The sequence below is a fragment of the Sinocyclocheilus grahami genome, unplaced genomic scaffold, assembly GCF_001515645.1.
Source record: "Sinocyclocheilus grahami isolate Dianchi unplaced genomic scaffold, SAMN03320097.WGS_v1.1 scaffold96.1, whole genome shotgun sequence".
NCBI lineage: Eukaryota > Metazoa > Chordata > Actinopteri > Cypriniformes > Cyprinidae > Sinocyclocheilus > Sinocyclocheilus grahami.
Window position 1 is genome coordinate 1,318,239 of NW_015505275.1, and position 21,660 is coordinate 1,339,898.

A 21,660-nucleotide genomic window follows, 5' to 3' on the forward strand; every position below is an offset into this window, starting at 1 on the left:
AAGACCCACATATGTCTGACCATTTTCTCGCAAATAGATGACGACAGAGAAGCCGCTCTCGCGTTTGTTGCCTCCGAGTATGTGTTCTCTGACCTCCAGCTTTTTCAAGACCTGCTCTGCAAGGACGTCTTCAACCCCCGTCGTCTCGGTGGATTAGAGCAGGTACTTTTTCAAAAGAGAGAAAGAGAGAGGGCAAGTCACTTTGATACCCCCTGACTGAGAGGGGCATTGGTGCAACAGAGCGGGGCCCCATCCCAGAATCCCCTACTTTTCCCTCATTATCTCCTTCCCCAAGCTGCTGTTCCTCTTCCCCTGGATGTTATCTTCAGCTGCTTATGCCCTAATACCACAATTGTTGTTCTCTAAAAACAATCATTAGCAATCCCATTGAGGCTGAGGGGTTTTTAGCAGCTTTCTCTCTCTCTCCTGATGGTTTCTCCTAGCTCTTTATCTCTCCCTCCTCTTTTTTCCCTCCTGAAAACAGAGGGATATTGGCAAAGCCTCTTTAAACTCTCTAGCATTACGGTGGATTATTTTGTGCTGAGACCCTTGGACATGTTTTTTTCTTTCTTTCTCTGTCTTTTATTATTTTCCTCACTTCATGGCTGAGGCAGACACGCTAGGTAAACATTTTGGCGTCACACTCGATTGCATCCCAGAAATTAAAAAGCGCAGAGACAATGGGCCCGGGACACTGACACGCTAAGACCTTGGCTCTGGGGGGATTGCTTGCACGCCGCATGACAGCACGGCCCTGGCGGGCAGAACAATGCCGGCCCGAGTTCTTTGGTGTGTGCGCTCAGAGCACCGCGCTTTAGACTATCTGCTCTAGGCCATCTGTCTATCCTCCTCCTCTTCTCTCACCCCACTGCCACGGCGGATTTGAACTTGGCTCAATTATTCATCTGTTTACAAACACGAGCGCAAACAGAACAGTTGGATCAGTTGGGCGTGGGCCTTTTTTGGGGGGCACTGATACTGAAAGTTTTCCCAAAGGCGGCGCAGTGTAAGAGATTTATTTCACGCTTGCAGGTACTCAAGCGGCGACCTGCTGCAACGACGGCAGACGTGCCACAATATGTGTTGTGCTTATGAGCTTAAGTGGACAGCTGTTTATGGATACAAGTCAATAGCTTCACTTAAATAGTAAAAAAATTGCTTATCCCTCAGTTTGATATATTATTGTGGTTTCAAGTATGACACTATTGTGTCTGACTGCTGATTTATTGATCTTATTTGTGACAAATAAAGAGTTGTAGTGGTTGACCTATGCAGGGCTAGGCTGATATTGCTGATACGCCAGAGTACATTCTCCCTACAGCCTATAGAGGGCACTATAACATTATAATGTTACTATAACATTATAATTTGTTTGAATAATCAAAAGTCACATTTTTTTTTTATTCCCAACAATGACCAACTGTTTTCTGTGTTTTCATGTATAAATTCCTGTTAATGTTTAGGTCATTTTTAAATTCAGTTAAAAAAAATTATAATGCATTATTTTTAGTAGATTTAAAAAAGCTGTTATAAAAAAGCTGAAATAGGTTCTTTTCATTGCCATTAAAGTGAAATAACTGAACATAAACATTGGAGCCTGAGAAAAATGCTCATTTTGGAAGAAAATTTCAGACGGCACTCAGAGGCTTTCTGAACTCTTCATACAGTGGGTACGGAAAGTATTCAGACCCCCTTAAATTTTTCACTCTTTGTTATATTGCAGCCATTTGCTAAAATCATTTCAGTTATTTTTTTTTCCTCATTAATGTACACACAGCACCCCATATGGACAGAAACACACAGAATTGTTGACATTTTTGCAGATTTATTAAAAAAGAAAAACTGAAATATCACATGGTCCTAAGTATTCAGACCCTTTGCTGTGACACTCCTATATTTAACTCAGGTGCTGTCCATTTCTTCTGATCATCCTTGAGATGGTTCTACACCTTCATTTGAGTCCAGCTGTGTTTGATTATACTGATTGGACTTGATTAGGAAAGCCACACACCTGTCTATATAAAATTTCCCTTTTTTTAACGTTAGTGTGTAATGTTGCTGTTTGAGCATAAACAATATCTGCAAAGTTACGAAGCTGAAAGTTCAATGCAAACGGAGATATCGTCTTTTAAAATTCTGGCAGTTTAATGCCTACAAAACCGGCTCGAAGGGACTACGAGTTACTTCCCGGGTTCGTGACGTAACAAACCCAGATAAACCCTGCCCCCGGGAAAAGGCAGCAAAGGGGGCGAGGCCATGCTGCATTGCTTTAGAGAAAAGGAAGAGAAAACTAGAGGTGCATGTAAAAATCTATTCATATATGAATTGCGATTCTGTTTTCTAACGATTCTAATGGATTCACAGGTTTCAAAATCAATGTTCTAAAGCAGCGGTTCTTAATACTGTTCATCGCGTCGCCCTGCTCTGCACACGCTCTGCATCTCTCTCTCTCTCTCTCTCTCTCTCTCGCTCTCATTCAGCTCAGCTCCAACAATGAACTTTTCCAATTATACACTTATTTTCACATAGCTATGAGAAGCGTTAAACGCGCGTGCAGAGTTGCCGTACTGTATTAAAGCTTTAATCAGGATAAAACTGTACATTAAAAGCTAACATAAGCAGTAGCATTTACAAATAACAGAGTATCTAAAAGTATGAGACAACAACAAACAAAAACCATAAGCCCACCATTAAAAGCTGTGCTTGCACAGGTTCTGCACGATCCTCTTCAATAATATCCTCTGCTTCTCAATCGGGCTCAAACTGATAAGCGATATTAATGACGTCATTGTTTACAATACAACCGTAGCACATGCCTCTGAAGAGAGGGGCGGGACGTTTAGATGGCACTAGAGGAGGTTTAGCCAATCACAACACACTGGGCTAGCTAACCAATCAGAGCCCATCACCTATTTCTGAGGGAGGGGCTTCATAAAAGCAGGAAATGATCAGCGTGTTTCTCAGAGAGGGGACAGAACGGTGTGTAATAAAGGTAAATTATGTGAAAAATAATGCGTTTTTTTTTTTTAAACGAAGCATTAACACATGTTAGACTGCACCCCATAAACACAATCAAGCCTAGAAAAAAAAACTGTGAACCCCCCCTTTAAGAAATTATTGTAAAATGCTGATTTCTCAGGATTCTTTGATGAATAAAAAATTCAAAAGAACAGCATTTATTTAAAACGTGCATTTTGTTTGTAACATTATAAATGTCTTTACAGTAATTTATGATTAGTTTAAAGTGTCTTTGCGGAATAAAAATATAGATTTCTTTCAAAATGAAAATCCTACTGACCCAAACTTTTGAACAGTACTGTATCATGGCATTCACTGTTGAACACATTGTCAAAATCTGTCAATTGCCATTTTAACATGCTTTCTTCCTTTATGAATATCCTTTTTGCCCTTAAATGTGAATTGTCATTTACAACCCATTTTACTTCCAGAATATAATGTATCACTGAGCGAAACAGTACATCATTTACAATAAGACCATGAACATATATTAAAGGCATAGTTCACCCAAAAATAAAATTCTGTCATAATTTACTGTACCCTCATGTGGGTCCAAACCTGTATGAATTTCTTTCTTCTGTTGAATGCAAAAGAAGGTATTTTGAAGAATGCTGGAACCCAAACAGTTAACTGTAGCCATTGACTTTCATAGAATATTTTTCTATACTATGGAAGCCAATGGCTACCATCAACTGTTTGTTAACCCACATTCTTCAAAATATCTTGTGCTCAACAGAAGAAAGACACTCATACAGGTTTGGAACAACTTGAGGGTGAGTACATGATCACAGAATTTTCATTTGAGGGCAAACTATCACTTAGGAAAGGAAATATGATCAATTTTGATTCCATGAAAGTGATGTTTGGCCTATGAACCGGAATCTCTGCCCTTGTTGCACTTCAAGGCTGACATTTTTGTAATAATTTTAATAATCCAATTTCTTTTTTCTCCTAGAGCACTAATAACGACTAAGCTCTTAAACAAACTTGCTAAACACCAGACTCCGATTTTATGAACTCTCAAGAAAAACTCTTGTTTTAATCAACCCTCTCAGCTCTCTCCAGTCCACTTCTGTTCTGTTTCACGTCTCGAGACTCCTAACTCTCTCCTGTAATTCCCAAATACAAATTTGTAATAAACGATTTGTACGTCGCCCTTTATTCTTGGCGTAACTCAGAGACAGATTGCACCATCGCTGTCAATTCTCTCACTTCCGTCCTGAGAGACCGAAAAGGTCTGCCCTGAAGCGACAAGTGTTCCTCCCCACATATAAGCTGCTGCATTGTCACTGTGTACTAAGCCATTCCTCGGAGAGCTTATAACGTTCATTAATCTAATTAAATATATCTTATTGCCCAAATGAAAGGCTGGAAGCTTTGCTGTAGGATAAGTGTAGAGTAAAACTGGGTCCCAGCAGAGAGGCACACAGTCAAGTCGTGCTAACGGTGCTGTGCTTCATTAGGCTCCTAATTACCTATTGTTTCTCAGTAGTTTGTGCTGTTTTAATGAGAATCTACAGGCACTTAGATCTAATCTGAATTTTCTAATCTACTGGTCCATTCCCGGAAAGTCAAAATGTTATTAGTTTATTTGTAATCATACTTTTAAATGGTGGAGATATGACTCCCCCTGGGGCTATCGCTGAGTTTTGAGTGACTAATTGAATTCTTTACTCACAGACGCTATACTTGGGTGGGAGTCAGAGATGAGTGCTCAGTCAGTTAAGTGAGAGAACGTGTACGCGGCTTCGGTCACACTCTTTCGCCCAGGATCAAACCCTCAGAACTCACCTTTAGAGTCTCCATGGCAACACCTCTCACTTCTGGGGAGTGAAGGTTCAGCGTTTGTAAAGAGGCCACAATAAAGCAAACGTGGTGAACTTTAGCCAGAATGTGGCCAGTAATATCCTTAATCCTTGACAGAGTGAGTGTTAATCTGATTAAAGTCCACAATAAAAAAAATAATACAGTGCACTTTATGACAAAAATGAAGCATGGACAAAAAAACACTAAAGACTGTAATACATTACATATACAAATTTTGCTCTGATTTACAGTCTGCACAAGTTGACAGATTTCATAGAAAATCACATTGTGTATGTAAGATTTACAGAACCTCAAACGCTTTGATCTTCTGAGATGGACAATACACACACAATACTTTAACATACAGATATCTGATTCCACATCTCACTGAGAAAATATGCGGGAAAACGCCTCTCTCTCATATGCATTAGTTCCTTTTCATTCTCACAGCTTTTTCTGGAATAAATGATGACATTTTTGGGTGAACTATCCCTTTAAAGTCACAACAAAATAGAAGCAGCAACAAGTCTTTTCTTTTGTATTGTGGCGTCCATCCGAGTTTAAACTTTAAATTCTTTCTGACCTCTGCTGATGTTGGTGATGCTGCAGGGAACATTATCGAATAATGTGCATATATAACTATATTAGCATTTTCAGTGACAAAACTGGTTCTAAAAATTGAAAATAATAGAGGACCCAAACAACTTCCTTGTGAGACATCACAAACATGTGTTATTCAATACACCAGATGGTCCAAATATACACTCTTTTGGAACTTTTTTAAATCTATTTATTAGAGTATGGTGAGCTGTGTGTGTGTGTGTGTTTATCTATTAGCCAGAGTCTGCAGTGCCACAGTGCTCATTTGATATGTGACCTGCCACTAAAGAGTCAGGATATTTATCATCTGCTGATTTTGTATTGTGGCGTCCATCCGAGTTTAAACTTTAAATTCTTTCTGACCTCTGCTGATGTTGGTGATGCTGCAGGGAACATTATCGAATAATGTGCATATATAACTATATTAGCATTTTCAGTGACAAAACTGGTTCTAAAAATTGAAAATAATAGAGGACCCAAACAACTTCCTTGTGAGACATCACAAACATGTGTTATTCAATACACCAGATGGTCCAAATATACACTCTTTTGGAACTTTTTTAAATCAATTTATTAGAGTATGGTGAGCTGTGTGTGTGTGTTTATCTATTAGCCAGAGTCTGCAGTGCCACAGTGCTCATTTGATATGTGACCTGCCACTAAAGAGTCAGGATATTTATCATCTGCTGAATTGCCTTTGTGTGGTGCTGCAAAATGGCAGCAATGCATTCTCAAATGAAACCACTTGAAGGTTAATGAGTGGCAATTGCCCAGTGAGGACTAAATCTATTAGCGTTTCATAGAGGAAATCAATCAACATGACCAACTCTCACTGATTTGTCATTTTGAAACATTGCCCGTTTGAATTGAACAGCACATTCTGTTACATGGGATCATCTGTGATGGTTTGATTGGCTCTTCATTAAGGTGATTAATGCTCTTGATTCTGATTCTGGATCAGTAAACAAGCTCTTTCATCCCGTGGTGCTGTGCTGTATTAGGTCACCCCAGACAGTGATAATGACTCCAGATGATTACAGTTCAGAACGTCAGCTCCTCGCTTGACGTTTGTCAAAGGAAGACGATGAAGTCTACAAGCAGATTAACCTCAGTACTGGACCTTCTACCTCCATCACTTGCAAGTATCCAAATTGTTTATTTAATTTTCCCAAAACCTCAGTTAATGGAGCAAAACAACCTCCACATCCAAGATAGCACAACCTGGGTAAAACATCCCACCCCTAATGAAAACAGAATGTGTCAGAGGAACTTTGTGAACACATTCGGTCTATCCGCTTCAGTTCAAACCACTGAGCCCTCACGCACAAACACAGAGAAAATGTGACGGGAGAGTTGAGGGATGGCAGAGGAGGGAGATTCTGCAGATTGTGTGATGATGAAGAGCTCTGTGCTGGGTTCTCATTTGCTGGAAATCTCCTGTTATCATATGTGCTCAGACTGCACCTCCCTCTCAGTCTTATACGCTGCGTGTATTATTGATTGATGCGCTGTGTAGCTGGGGTTTCATTTGCCCCGTGGGCTCTTGAGAGTATGTACGTCCAGACGTGCACTCAATCAACGACTCGAAGCACAGATGGATGCTGCCTTACAAGATTCCCTCTCTCTGTTTTTTGCTTGTCTTATCTGTCTGTTTTGGAAGGAAATTGCTTCATAAATTATTATATATACAGTTCTTGTTTTCCAAATGTGACTGATTGCTGAGCATCTTTTTACAGTATGATGAGAAGAAGAAAAAGTATCTGTATTGAAAGCTGATCCTGTGACAGTTCTTAGAGTTTTTTAGCTTTGTTCCAAAACCTTTTTAGCTGCCTACAGTATATTGTTTAAAAAGTTTGGGGTCAGTAATACGTCCATTGAGCAAGAATGTTACAAAAGATTTCTATTTCAAATAATTGCCATTTAACTTTCTATTCACCAAAGAATCCTGGGGGAAAAAAGTATTACAAAACCATTAAGCAACTGTTTTCAACATTGATAATAATAAGAAATATTGGCTGCTGAAAATTTAGGAATTCATTCATTTTAATATATATTGAAATAGAAAATGTTCTTTTAAAGTTATCTGGCCTTTAATAATGTTCTTGAAACATTAACATAAAAACGCTATGTAACTTTTTTTTTCTGAGATGTTTTACTTGGAAGTTTGTCTAACATTTCTTTTTTAAAATCTTACTACTTGTAACTACTTGTTAATGTTCATATAAATGAGAAAAAAAAGTTTTTTTTAAACATTTTTAAAACTTGAGGTTTTGAGTGTTGAGAGAACATTGAAAACATTCAAAAATATTTTTTTAGAGTTTGACTGGAACGTTTGCAGAACATTTTTGTTAGCTGGGTTCTTTCAAAAACGTTAAAAAATCTAACAAAATATACAAACAAACTCTCTACTCAACTCAACACAATATGTACTTTTGTTTGGATTTTTACATTAGCATTTTGATTAGATTTCTGCCTTAGCATTTTGCTAAACTAAAGGCACAATGCTCTAATAGGCTGTAAAATACATAGTACACACAAATACGGAGTAAATTTAAATTACATACAAATCTTTGTTTGATACTTTTATGTATTTAATCAAATAAAAAAGAACCCATTTATAATCAACATTTCTTTTAACTCATCCTCATCTTTCTCTGTGAAGGATGTGTACAATGCTGCCTTATAATTGGGCCAAAACAAGCCATCTTAAGAGGCACCTTTCATGTCTCCGATGTCTTAAAATGTTGTCTTCGTAGGCAACTCTGTAGGTTTTGGAACACAGCAGTTGTGATGTTTGTGCCTAAGAAAATAACACAGAGATTCATGCCTTTTCATAGCCGTAAACTGCATCCATCTTTGATTGATGACAGCTTTCAGACGCGATGGGCTTGTTTTTTTTATCACGCTGGCACAAAATGACCGGGGACAGACACAGGCAGAAGAACCGCTTCAGTGGGTAATGAGAGGCATTATTCAAACTCCTGCTCTGGTGTCAACATCGCATGTCCTGCGTCTCTCACTGCTGCTGCATTAGTACAGACAAGCAGCTCAGTGGCTGTGACAATTAAAGTTATTCTTATTTTTACTAGTGAAAAAACCACATCTAAATAACATGGCTAAATTAGGCGTAAAACAGCACCAGCTGTCATGTAGACTTGCCGTCGTGCCATCAGTTTGTCTTTCTGATCAGCTTTCTTTACTGATAGTAATGGGACACTTGGTAAGACAGGTAACTCTGCTGTGGAAACCGCTGTCGAACTTTACATCTTTTAGCTTTGTGTTCAGGCTGCCTCCGTCACAAGCCATTGGCACTGGCTGTGTAAGTGTTCTCGGACCATCAGACCAGAACGGCTCGAGGTAACGGCAACATGTTCTTGTCTCAACTTTTTGATGGAGTCTCCCTTTTGTGTGTTTATCACTGAGGGAGGATGCACCTGGGGCAGCTGTGGAAAGAGACAGGCCACCACACATGACAGGAGAGAGAGACAGAGAAGGAACGAACGGAGAGAGCACACCGAGGAGGAGAGAGGTGCCCGTGGTGTTGGAGGGAGCTCATCAGACAGAGCCCTTCTCCATCTGTCACAAATCATTTCTGCTCTGGAAGTAAGGAAAGGCAAAATGTCAAAATATTTGAATACATTCCATGGGAGTGTGTCACGCTCGCAGAGGGAGATGCTTGGCAGCAGAGGGGTGGAAAGGGAAAGGGCTGTGCAGTGGATGAATTGGGATTTATAGTGTTGTAAGAACAGTCATATATATATATATAATACATATTTTTGAATATCAAAACTAAATAGTATGAATAGATAACAATAATGACTAAAATTACTTTTAAATACCATGAGTGTTTGGGATGCAACGCTGCAAGGGGCTGATAGTAATTATTTCTAATAGTATAACACCTGGAGTGTTCATTTTACAATAATGCAGTTTTCATAGAAGTACCTATTTTAACAGTGTAAATTAACTAAAATATATCGACTTGTATATTTACCCAGGAAGTGTTGATTTTTATACACAGAATATTAAAAAGTGTTTTTGATGACACACTATACCAAGGTCAGCAATATATTTTTTTTTTAAAGAAATTAATAATTTTATGCAAAAATGTTTTGTTTAAAAAAAAGAAAAGGAATGCTATTCTTTTAAATGATCTATTCATCAAAGGATCCTGAAAAATGCATCACAATTTACATAAAAATATTAAGCAGCACAACTGTTTTCGACATATTAGATCAAATAAGATTTTTTTTCTTAAGCATCAAATCATCATAGTATTATTTCTGAATGATCATGTGACTGAAGACTGGAGAAATGATTGCTAAAAAAATCAGCTTTGCTATCACAGGAATAAATTACATTTGAAAATATATGAAAATAGAAAACTGTTATTCTAAATTGTACAAATATTTCACAATATTATTGTTTTTACTGTATTTTTGATCAAATAAATCCAGCCTTGGTGAGCATAAGAATCTTCTTTCAACCCTAACTTCCTTCGACCCTAAACGTTTGAATGGTAGTGTATTAATGTCAATGTTTGAAACAGCAGCCTTATTTCCTATCTTTTGCAAAAGTGTGATTTAGCCAAATCGTTTGATACTGATTTGAAAGACTAAGCTCCTCCTAAATCATTATTATATACAACAAAACCTTTGAGCTGTCATTAGATTTATACAAAAATATAATTTATTGCAATTTATATCTTGCCTTTCTTTTCTTTTCTTTTTTTGGTTAAAGATTTTTCTCTCTGAGAAAGTGGGAGAGGAGTACATGTTTCACATGTGTCTATTATTTCTACCAATTGTATATTTGTCTATCTCCTAGATTGTTCTTTTTGAAAATTGTAAGTTTTAAAGCTTTTCTCAAGAGAGAGTTTGAGTTCGTATTGACTGAGGAAGAGTGAGGCAGGTGTGAAGGACGCAGGGATTTGATCTCTGTACCTTTGAGGAATAGTGAGATAAGTGCTCTCAGAAAAGGTTTTGCGTGCCAAGACTGCAGAATGAAATAGCTTCTAGGTAACCTGTCCACTGTTTATTCACATATTGTTTGCCTTATAGAGAACATTTTTTTATATCCTTGCTTATTGTTGACAATAGATTCTTAAAATAATATCTAAAATGCAGTCCTAACTTTAAAGATTAGCTATGTGTTAGGTGGATGTAAAAGATGGTTAAGTGGCGAACAGTAAGTTCCCTTACTATATACAGTGAAAAAAGCTAATTTAAAGATTAAATTTAAGATTTAAATTTAAATAATGTTACATATTATGTTGTTAAAATAATGTCTGTTGCATTATATTAGTGTTGCCATGATGGTGTTTTTTATTTGTACTTCTTTGCACCTTCTATATATTTGCATTCAGTGTCTAGGTAACCTGTCCACTGTTTATTCACATATTGTTTGCCTTATAGAGAACATTTTTTATATCCTTGCTTATTGTTGACAATAGATTCTTAAAATAATATCTAAAATGCAGTCCTAACTTTAAAGATTAGCTATGTGTTAGGTGGATGTAAAAGATGGTTAAGTGGCGAACAGTAAGTTCCCTTACTATATACAGTGAAAAAAGCTAATTTAAAGATTAAATTTAAGATTTAAATTTAAATAATGTTACATATTATGTTGTTAAAATAATGTCTGTTGCATTATATTAGTGTTGCCATGATGGTGTTTTTTATTTGTACTTCTTTGCACCTTCTATATATTTGCATTTAGCAGCTTTATGAAAATCTACTTGTGATGAGCTTTGATTCATCTCTTTACCACCTGTGTTTTTATGGTGGTTGTCAGTATATTATAAAGTTATACAACAGGAATTCTCTTAAATTAAACCTCTCTTGATCGAAACAGTGCCACTTAAAGCCATAATAAGTATTTAAATGAATAGTTTCAAATCTAAATTTACTGAAAATGTACGTACCTCTATACTCAGGCCATCCAAGATGTAAATGGGTTTTTCTTCTTTGGAACAGATTTGGAGAAATTAAGCATTACATCACTTGCTCACCAATGGATCCTCTACAGTGAATGGCTGCCATCAGAATGAGAGTCCAAACAGCTGATAAAAACATCACAATAATCCACAAGTAATCCACACAACTCCAATCCATTAACTAACGTCTTGTGAAGTAATCAACAGTTTAAAGTTAAATGCCATAATGATGGATTTGTTTGTTACAAACATCAAGCGTTCCACTTCACAACACATTCATTTATGGACTGGAGTCTTGTGTATTATTTGTGCATTTTTGCGATATTCTTATCAGTTTGGACTCTAATTCTGATCGTACACACAGTATATGAAGTATGTAGAAAAACAAATAACTCCTTTTTCATCCTCTGTTGTTAAGCGAAGTTCCAAGTTAAGGACATCAATAGCCATTTCTCATCATAACTGTTCTTATAGCTACAGTAGCTTGTGTCAGTCTATGCCATTAGATCAGTGCACCTTTTGTCTCTCGGCCACTAAAACACTGTGATTAATTATTTCTCTCTAATCAGAATCACAATGGAATAAAACAATGTTTGTCTGTTTACAATTCTTCCAGGCTGAGCCTGAAATTTGCATGCATTTGATGGCGAAAAAGGAATCTCTTATCCAAGGGAAGATCAAGGTTATGACTTCCTCAAAGCAGAGTTCCCAAAACCAATTAAACTCAGTATAGTGAAGTTCAGCTGGAGGACACAGCGCTGTAACAATAGGAGAACGTGATGACAGCCAACGCCACTATCTCCCTGCATTTCCACCCGTGCTAATTATATTTGCAGATTCTGTCATTTAGACAAAAGGCGAATAACTTTGGTAATCATCATGAAACATTTAAATCACTCCCTGGCCGGTGCAAATAGTCGACCTTTCTAAATGAAGTCAATTGCAAGATATGTGGGGGTAATCAAATATCATTTCGATAAGCTGAAAATGGATATTAAATGTGAATAATTATGAGCCGTGTTTATGATTACAATTAGCAGCAGGTATGCTCTTCATGAAAAAGCAATGAATATGCCTTTTGAATGCCACTAGGGATTTTAAAAGAACCAAAACAAAACAGGTGTGTATCATTTTGGATGAGAGGGATCAAAAACAGAAAGTGTTAAAAATTAATAATTCATATGTGCTCTCATGTTCTGAAGTTAAAATGTTCGTATTCACACACGTGTGAGCGGTACATGTTAGTTTAACTCAAAGGAAAGCCATTGCGCTACGTTGAGTCATACCCAGTTTAGAGGCACTGGATTTACAAAAGCTATTTATTTCAAGTGTTCCGCCGTCCATTGTTAACGATCAAAGCCATTCTAATTCAGATAATGTTGTTATAGCCACAGGTTCCTCCCCCTACTCTTGCTCCTGTTCAAAAGACTATCATGCCAAAGAGAGCTGGGGTAACTGCTTTTGATTTGAATGTGAAGTGTCATTCAGTTGCGTGGCTGCTGAGCGATTTGCCATGGTGATAGGCCTGCATTTGAGAACACCTGGCAAGGTGGCAAATGTATTCTAATCTATGTGAATTGTAATGTTCTCACCTGGAGCCAATGGACGAGGGTGTGTGTGTGTGCAAACACAAGTGTGTACGGAAATAATCAGGCATCATTACTAAACACAGACTTGAGAGGATGAATCAGAGCGAGATGCATAGAAAGAAGCTGATATGAGTAGGTTTTGTCTTTTGCGTCTTAAGTAAAAAATAAAAAAAAATAAAAAAACATTTAAAAAAATGATAATGGATCAGCATTGACTACCTTTAGTAATGCAACCAATTCAGTTTAGGTTATGCAGCCACGCATGTTTTAAGACTTGAAGCGCATCAAATGTTTGGATGTTACATTTATCAGAATGGCTTGAGTGGAAACGGGAATATTTTTAGCGGGTTTCAATTTTGATTGCTTCAATCCTGAAAATCGCTGCTGTTGTTAAGTGAATGGGTCTCTAAAGGGAATGAGAGGATGAGAAGAGAAAATTCACAGCTTAGGCTGAAAATGACAGCATTAGATAGCCTCTCCTCCTGTGGAAATGCTGAGAGCATTTTATATTTTAACTTTACATTTACATTTACATTTAGTCATTTAGCAGACGCTTTTATCCAAAGCGACTTACAATTGGGGGATACATAAAGCGATTCTTCTTAAAGAGGCAAACAGACACAGGAAGTGCTCGTAATACCAAGTTCTTAGACATTGTTCAAATAAGTACAAGCTAGAAAGAGAAGGAATAAATAAAGAGAGAGATACTTTTTGTGATATTCTTTCATCCATGCCGAGATGTCTGCCAGGCAGCCTGAGATCCGTGCAGCTACCGTTGGATCATCTGGTTGAAATGAAAGATAGAGCTGTGTGTCATCAGCATAGCAATGGTAGGAGAAGCCATGTGCCTGTATGATGGGACCCAGTGATGTTGTGTATATGGAGAAGAGGATGGGTCCAAGAACTGATCCTGAGGAACCCCAGTGACAAGTTGATGTGCTTTGGATACCTCCCCTCCCCAAGACACCCTGAAAGACCTACCAGTGAGATAGGATTCAAACCAGCGAAGTGGAATCCCTGTAATGCCCATTGAAGAGATGGCATTTGTACGTGTAACCATTAAAGACAATGACATTCAGCAACCAGGTCCGTTATAGAAAACTATCTAGCATTATTAGCAGGCTGTCTGGGATACTTAATTCTGATTGGTCAGTAATGGCATTGTGTGGAAGTAGTGTTTCAACAACAAGCTTAGAAAAATCTCATCAAAAACTCATTTGCGTGTGTATTTTATTTGCTAACTAGTCATGTAAGGAGGATATAGTGTATCCAGTCAGATTCTTTCTTTCTTTCTTTCTTTCTTTCTTTCTTTCTCATTTTTATTAGCCATGTAATCGGCAGGATTTAATATTTAATTTTGTTTTATTTAATTTTTTAATTATTTTTATTAAAGGCTGTGAAAATTAGTTATTTTTCAAGCCATTATTAATTATTCAAAATGACTTTATATCGCAAAAGTACATTACCATGAAAATTAGACACCTAATGTTCAAACAGCATTGTATCTCTGAAGGATCCATAGAGGGAGCTTGGTTTGTTTTCCTCCTCCTTCCCTGTTTGTGTCTGGTAAGCACCGGCCAAGTGGTCTTTGATCGGCAGAGAGAGGATAATGTCATAGCAAGTCTTATTTATGACAGCTGATGGAAGGATAGCTGAATTTTTGTTGATGCTGTTGTCTTGTTCCTTTGTGGCTGTGAAGAGAGGGATTAAATGGACTGAGGTTTGTTTTTGGTTTTCCCTCGAGGATCCTCAGACTCCTCTCTCTCTGCATTTCCCCTCCCTGCTGCCTTTCCTTCAAGGAGTATGGCCAGATTCATTATTTAGCTGTGCTCTTTTTGACAGCTGGGTCAGAGGGAGAATAGGGCTTTGGCGTGTGTGTGTGTGTGTGTTTGCACGTGGGTATAGAACAGCAGGCTGGAACTGAGGCCTGACAGAAGACAGGAGGCCTGTCGGTGATGCCTGCAGGAGCTGACAGCTGATCACACTGTCAGTCAAGGGAGCTGTCCACGCTGGAGGCTAACAAACTCAACACCGTCAACCTTCTCTTTGACTGTTCTTCCTGTCAATCCTTCCACAATCCTCCTTTTCCCCCCTTTTTTCTTTCTGAATGATCCACCGTTTCTCAGTATCCTCCAAAACATTGCTTTTCGTGCATCTTTTTCCCATCAAAGGCAAATGCATCCAACTTCTCCTTTCATCGAACCATTAGCCTGTTTGTGCATTTGGACCCAAAAGAACTGTGTATTTCCAGGTGAATAGGGTTAAAAAAAACAGATATCACCATACTTCCCTATTTGATTGATTGCATTAAGAATCTAAACTTTTTTGTATTACAAGTTTTCGGAAATGTTATGTTTAAATATGCAAATTATACATTATCTAAATAAATATGCACTAATTTGCAAACATTTCCAGAACTGAAATCACATTGGATAAAGTCAAATGTATAATTCTTTGACCGTTTCCATATGCAAATGCATTGTATATACACATACCGGTATTCAGTTTCTAATTTGTGAAATACTGTATATTGTTCTATAAAACAAAAATGTTTATTAAACCTATTAGAAACTTGAACAATTTCATATTCAAATATGTGTGTGTATGTATGTATAATACATTTATGGTCATATATATCATGCACACGTGTATCCATCCTAAAACTTGACAATACATGTTATTATATAAATAAATATAAAAGATAGGCATGTATTTATAAAAAAAACATATTATATTGCTTATAAGTTTCACATTTATAAAAAAATAAAAAATTGTTGACATGTATGCTTGCTATATATAATAACAGAAAAATCATCATATAGATATTATATGTCACCTTAGGTAACATATATGTCAATATCACTCTTGATATAGGGCAATATGTGTCATATTACATTTCTGTATGGGTTTTGCTGACAAATTAGAGTTTTTACAGAAGGGATATATGCCTAGTTCTTTCATGAAATTCTAGATGGCGCAGGCTGATGGGTTCTAAACGTAACTGATAATATTCACAGCGTTAAACGACTTGGCACAAGCTGATTGGTTCATGTTATATATGCAGCCAATGACCTTGCTGCTTTACATTAAATGGCTGGTTAGCATTCACTTGAGCATTTTGCAGCACGCTTTCAGAGTTCCTCTGAAACCCTCCACCTTCCCCAGCTCCACCTGTATAGATCTGCTATGTGTTATTATGCATGCTATTTATGCAGTAGCAGTATGTCTTAAATACTCACAGCACTGTATCACCGTATGCATTGGCAGTAGCAAGTTCCTGTACTTGCTTGCAGCAGCAGTAATAATCTATAACAACAGCAATAACCAATAGCAGCAGCTTAGCAGATCTATTCCACCAAGACCAAATACATTAACACTGTCACATCCATTACTATGCTAAACTCTTTTTATCATTCCGTAAATCAGAAAATACTGTAAACTGCCAGAAAAAAAAAAGGAATTTTTTTTTAGGAATAAAATGTTGTATATAATTAGGCAAAGTATATTTGAACAAACCCCTCTGTAAAAATCTTAAGAATATCAATAGAAAATACATCTGGAAAGCTTGGTGTATGAGATTTCTTGCTCAATGTGTGAGAAAAAATAATTTCAAGAAAACAGCTAATGTATTTAAAGATATGTATTGTAAGTGAAATCTAAAGATGCAAAGAGATAAAGTGCAATAACGAATTTGGAGGTTTCCTTTCCACTTTCTGAAACAACACGTTTTAAAAAGGCTAAAATTTCCAAATTAACCAGTGCATGAAAAAAAATCCAATCTTTGCCTAGTGTCTTGCCTTAAAATGTCATCAGTCCATTTGCAATAGAGGCTGACAAGGTTTTTCCAGGTTTTTTTTTCTTCATTTTAGTCATAAATTTCAGGCAGACCTCAAAAACTGATATGGCAATTATGAAAATCAGTCATACATAATGCACAAAAAAATGTCTTTTTAGGTTAAAATAAAGCAGCAATTGAAGAAAAATCTGTCCTTCAAATTCAATTGTCTTCTTTATCTGCCGTTCAGCTCCACTCCTAATGAGAGTTTGGCCTGTGATTGCCTAGTGACGCTTCCATAGAGACTCAATGCTCTTTGTGGTGACAATAGGGCTTCAATTCACCCATGAGACAAACTGACTGGACAAGTCATTCATCGATGCAAATGCCAGCCAAGACGTGGTCATATGCATCTGTTTCCCTCTGTGAGCCCAGCACTTGTCCATGATGGACAGCCAGCGGCACGTATTCTTTGGAGCCAAGCCTGTGCGCCGCCTTCTATCCACCAGAGAGGCCAGCAGGACAGGTCATGAGGGAATGTGGCCATTTACGATGAAATAAATGTCACAATCGCCACATTCTCAGTCAATTCTAACAGACAAATGTATTATTCAGAACATCAAAACAATGTCTTTCTTCCAGACTACAAAGGATTGGTGCTTCTCAATGCCTTTTACATAAGAAAAAGAGTGAGCAACAGAGCGAGAGGAAAAGTGAGAAATTATTGTGAAATTAGAAGTGACCAAAAATTCTTTTAAACCTCTGTATATGTATTGTGTTATATATGTGTTATAAATATATACACACACACACATACACATATATAATTGTTTTGCAAAGACTGTATCTTTGGCTACAAGTCATTTTCAGCTGAATGTGATGAATAACAATAAACTATAAGCGCCATTTTTTTCATTTCCAGTCATTAGTCTGTGAATAATTTATGCGCAGGCATGATTAGGCATAGTAATTTGTGTTTTTGGTTTTTTTGGTTAACACAAAACTTTGACATCATCTTTTACAAGTCGCTTTGCAGCATCTGCTAAATGGATAAATGTAAATGCACGTCATCACTATTTTTTGGTAATATAGCCTAATTTTGACAAGCCAAACTAATCAAATCAGTATACTTTAGAGTCAACTCTAAAGAACTCATTAGGGTTTCCTTAACTTTTTACAATAATCATTATTCAAATGCCATACTAAATGATTTTGTGTCAGACCATAGTATAATAATAAGATAATTAATAGAACCATACGAGAGCATTTATTACAAAAAAGGAAAAGGCAAAACTCACATAAGCTTGTATTTTAATAATAACTTTCAATAATAAAGAGAAATAAAAATGGAACCATTTAACCAAGATTAATAATAGCCTGATTATCCAAACATGCTGCATATACAGTTTTAACTGAAGGTCTTCTGTCTCACTCTTTTAATTGTATTTATTTATTTTTTATTCTTTTAATTTTAATAATTTTAATTTTCTCTCCAACTTACATGTTTATAATATCTGTCTCTTTCTGAGACTGAATTAGAAATTACTATAAAATTGCTATAGAAAGCTATAGGCTACCACAAATTTGTTTAAAAGATCTACCAAGCACTGCCCAACCATACCTAATATAGCCTTCTAGCTATGTCTAAACTTTATGGCATTTATATTTTGCAAAAAGATTGTTTAGCATATTTTTTAATTCAATTGGGCTATTTTTCTGAAGGTGTGAACAGAGAAAACATCCTGGATCTGAATGCAGAACTCTTTCTATAAATAAACTATTGTTTTTATATTTAAGAAAGCTTATTTAGTCTGTACATGTTAAAATCGTGCCTAAACAATCTATCATTTGTGACTCTTGACCACAAAACCAGTCTTAAGTAGCACGGGTATATTTGTAGCAATAGCCAAAAATACATTGTATGGGTCAAAATGATCGATTTTTCTTTTATGCCAAAAATCATTAAGACATTAAGTAAGGACCACGTTCCATTAAGATATTTTGTAAATTTCCTACCGTAAACATACCAAAACTTAATTTTTGATTAGTAATATGCATTGCTAAGGACTTCATTTGGACAACTTTAGAGGCTATTTTCTCAATATTTAGATTTTTTTTTTTTTGCACCCTCAGATTCCAGATTTTCAAATAGTTTCAAATAGGCCAGATATTGTCCTAGCCTAACAAACCATTTATTCAGCTTTCAGATGATCTCAAATTAAAAAAATTGACCCTTATGACTGGTTTTGTGTTCCAGGGTCAAATTTCTCGGTAATAACTGTCGTTCTTTAAAAGGTAAAACAGATGAATTGTTCAAATCAGAAAGAGTTATTTTTGTGCTTTGGAAAGAGTTTGTTTCGTTAATTCAATAATGCGGGATGACGTGTGTTAGTACTCCACTTCCCACAATGCATTGTGCAGGGTGAAGCGGATGTTTATATTCCGCATGAACAGTGAAGAATGGGCGAGCAATGACAGCAGAAGTGAGAGATGGATCGAGAACATAGAACACACTCAGCACAACACTCCAACACACCATTGCATCGTCTGTAAGTTGTCATTGTTTTTAAGTCCATCGGTGCGGTGTGGCATGACAGCCTGCGCTCATATATATATAGGCGATTCATAACCCAGCCTAATGAACTGTAGCTCAGCTTGCTAGCAGTTCCTCTTTTCTGGCTACATTTTAAACGTTTCGATCACATAGGAAGCCACATATGGCTAAAATCAATCGATATGGTGGTGATAGAGCTGGTAGCCATCAGCAACAGCTTTCAGTCTAACATTAAAGGGATAGTTCACCCGAAAACACCAGCAAATTCTGTCATGTTCTCCTTTTGTGTTTATTAGAAAAAAGTCTGGTTTGAAACAAAATGTGTGTGTGTGTGTGTGTGTGTGTGTGTGTGTGTGTGTGTGTGTGTGTGTGTTTTAAATATAGGTTTTTGTGTGAACTATTTCTTTAACTTGCTGTGTTTGGTAATTTGTCATGTCATTAAATGGCTTTTTCACTATTTTGGCAGTAATCAGCATGATGTCAGTATCTAAAACCACTAGAATATGTTGTGGAAGTAACAGAAATACATCTTAACTAGAAACAAACTCATTTCATATGAATCTCTCTCAACAGGAAGACCTTTGACAGGAAGTTTGCTTTTAGACTTTATGGTTTATGCCAGTAATTAGATTGTTCAGGGAAGTTATGCATAGTTTATGATATATATTTTACATATTAGAATGTGCAGCTTGCCTGTTCATTTGGATTTAATGAAAATTCTTGGCAACAAGCGAATTAAACTATAAGAAAATAATTTTTACAAACTCATTTTGTGAAAACAAGCCAAAGAACAGAATATGTACAGAAAAATATGTACAAATGGATGTTCAGGTGTTAGTGTTCTTTTAGAGTTTTTTGAATTAGCTTTCAGGGATTAAAGTTTTCCGTCTCTACGACGGCTTTCCGTCAATTGGGGGAAAAGAAACATGTAGCGCATTGTTGTTGTTCTGCCGGTGTAAGTTACCAAAAATCATCCCCTCCACGGCTGCAGCTTCTCACTGACAACATAGTGACGCCGCTCGCGTCATTCACAGTCGGGTTATTAGCAGAGAACACAGAGCAGGGGGGTATTCCAAAAAGTAGGTTATGTGACATACCCAGGTATGTTTGAGGATAAGCGAGCAGATAACCTCAGCTTTCGGTTCCAAAATCGGAGGTTACTTTCAGGGTATGTAAGTAACCATAGTAACTTGCTCTCTGAAGATAACCTGCTCCTTTTAATAAAATGAGAAAAATGCCATTACAAAGGTAAAAGGAAAATGCCCCTGTAAATCACTTTGAGGCAAATATCACCTCGTATTAGGAAGGCAAATTTTTTATCAGAATTTGATTATTGATCAGAAGGTGCTCCTAAATTGTTTAAATTAGGAGGACAAGCTCTCCTAATTACAACAAGAAGAAAAAAACTGCTCTTAAACTGGGTGTGTGGCAGGTATAGCTGTGGAATGGGGTTTGGCCGAGGAAAAATGTTCAGTCAAAAGATTTTTTATATTTTTTTTGCTTTAACCCCTGAGCTTTTATTTTGAGTTTTTGCTTTAAAGGAACACTCCACTGTTTTGAAAATAGGCTCATTTTCCAACTCCCCTAGAGTTAAACAGTTGAGTTTTACCGTTTTCGAATCCATTCAGCCGATCTCCGGGTCTGGCGGTAGCACTTTTAGCTGTAGCTTAGCATAGATCATTGAATCTGATTAGACCGTTAGCATCTCGCTCAAAAATGGCCAAAGAGTTTCTATATCATTGCGCCTGCTGCACCCATGGTACGGCAACAAAGTTCCTTGATTATTATGCCGGAATGAGAGTATAGTTCCTAGCCATATCGGCCTAGAAAATCACAACTTTTCATTTTCCGTCGTTCTTAGTACACAATGTAACTACAGAAGAGTCAAGTTTTAAATAGGAAAAATATAGAAACTCTTTGGCCATTTTTGAGCGAGATGCTAACAGTCTAATCAGATTCAATGATCTATGCTAAGCTACAGCTAAAAGTGCTACCGCCAGACACTCCAGACAGATCAGCTGAATGGATTCGAAAATGGTAAAACTCAACTGTTTAACTTTAGGGGAGTTGGAAAATGAGCCTATTTTCAAAAATAGTGGAGTGTTCCTTTAATCTTAATTTAAGTTTTAGTAATTTTGTAATGTGCTTTTGACTTTTTTTTTTAAGTTTTTTTTTTTTTGTAATTTCAGGTTTAGTTTGTTTAATATTTTTATTATTATTTTCAGTTAGTAATGTTTGTGCTTCAGTTTAATTAAACTTGCTTAGTTGCCAAGGCAACATTTCTAATTTTCATTTAGTTTAGGTTGAATATATATATATATATATATATATATATATATATATATATATATATATATATATATATATATATATAAAATATTTT

At 36.6% G+C, this 21,660-nt stretch overlaps 1 protein-coding gene across 1 annotated transcript in view; it reads left to right on the top strand.

Annotated features, from left to right (window-relative positions):
- Positions 1–19,166: 19,166 nt before the first annotated feature.
- Positions 19,167–21,660, top strand: part of LOC107587770 (F-box/LRR-repeat protein 4-like) — an 18,248-nt gene continuing 15,754 nt past the window's right edge. Inside the window, exon 1 of the mRNA XM_016275675.1 lies at positions 19,167–19,272. The gene's annotated coding sequence lies outside the window, so the exon portion shown is untranslated. The remainder of the gene's footprint in view (positions 19,273–21,660) is intronic.